Below are 1,795 nucleotides of genomic sequence, written 5' to 3' on the forward strand. Positions count from 1 at the left end.
CCATTTTTGAAAAACCTACATCCGTATCAGTAGTCTGATATATTTTTTTATAAGATCGAGAGATTATTGTCCATCTTTTTCTTTTGTAACGGGTTCTCTTAATTGGCGGTTCAGCGCGTTTTATTTCAATAAGCAATAGTACAAGGTTTCAGCAAATCGCCAAAGAATCTAACAGTCACAGGAATAAGTGTGGCAGTCTGCAATGCTGATGTGATTTTGGCTTTTTAGTTCTCAGTAATGCATTGCAAAAAAAATGAACAAAGAACACTGATTTTCTAAATTAATAACATAGGATGTGTTGTTACATGTCTGTTAAGTTTATAATCAACTCTATTTTACTTTCATTGCAATTCTTTTGCATTTCAACTGTAAAGCCATCAATTTGGCCGTCTTTAATCTAAAAATGCAATTTATTTCTGACTTAACGTTTAACACAGTACAATGTAAACAGCTACCGACATTGAAGACGCCTGCCAACTACCTTTTACATGCACTTATGTTATCTCATATAACCCGTTTTAGAGATTAAAGTGTAACTTCTCCTGAATGAGTATTCTACAATAATCACTGAAAAGGGGGAACTGAAATATTACATAATTTAATGAGTTAATTTACAAGAGATTGACAAAGGACCCTGTGGGAAGTATGCACCATGAAAAAAATTGGAGTTACATTTTTTCCAGAAGAATCCCATTAAGTGAAGAGTGAAGTGGCTCTATGGGGCGTATTATGGAAATTTCTAGGTTGATTTAATGAGGCTGTTCACATCAGTACCATACTGGTTACAAGGGAAAGTGGACACAGGACGTCTACAATATAGGTTTCCAAAATTAAAATTGGCAGTGGGACAATGAGGACGTAGCGTTTTTGCAAAATCACTTCAGATAACGAATACCACATTAAATCCTGTACATTCTATGCACCATGAACAATGTTTTATGTATCAAGTCTCTTATCTATCTCTTCTAATGACTTCCCTTAGCGGGTTGTTAGTATTTGACAGCAGGTCTCTGTGCAGGGAACTTTTTTTCCAATTCTACATTCAAAGGAGGTCCATCAAGGTACATGATTGGCAATTTTCGTCATAATCTGCACATTATTAGCATCGGAATTGACATGGCAATAACATTGGCGGTGTCTGATGTGTCTTCCTCGAACTTTACCAAAGTCCTCGAGGAGTCGTTTCTGGCAGCGAACAATTGTCAGATACCCGGTGGTGGCACTCCTGGGCCAAAGCAGTAGGCATGCACGTACCCAATTTCACAGAAAAGGGCCTTCTTATAAAGAAGGTGTATAGAATAAATGGAATTATGTTCTTCCCAAAGTGACCTTCATTTGTATGGATTATTTAAAGAGACAGTATCCCGTTGTAGTTGGACATTGTTCTTTGTGAAAACTGTATCAAAACAGTTATGCATTTCTTGAATTTAGTCCCAACTGTCTTAGCAAATGCTAATGGACTCCAATAATATCCATTGAAAAGTCGATAATATTTTTTTAAAGTTCCGTTTTTCTGTACAGTCTAGTACAATTAAGAGGACAATTAAAAGAACGCTTCAAGAATCCTTAGGGGATGTTTCTAAACGATTCTAACCGGATAAAATGAGTTCTGGGAAGAATGTTTATCAATGAAAATGGCTATGTAGTCCATACTAAAAGGATAGCATATCTCTTTAAAACGGGCGTTTATGGAAAATTGCCCATGTTTGCACCAAAGCGATGGGTTAAAAAATGAGTTTAGCAATTTACCACTTGTGTCTTCATTGGCCTTGGTGAGAACCACCGCCGGGGTGAG

Source organism: Pristiophorus japonicus, chromosome 3 (genome assembly GCF_044704955.1).
Source record: "Pristiophorus japonicus isolate sPriJap1 chromosome 3, sPriJap1.hap1, whole genome shotgun sequence".
NCBI classification, from domain to species: Eukaryota; Metazoa; Chordata; class Chondrichthyes; family Pristiophoridae; genus Pristiophorus; species Pristiophorus japonicus.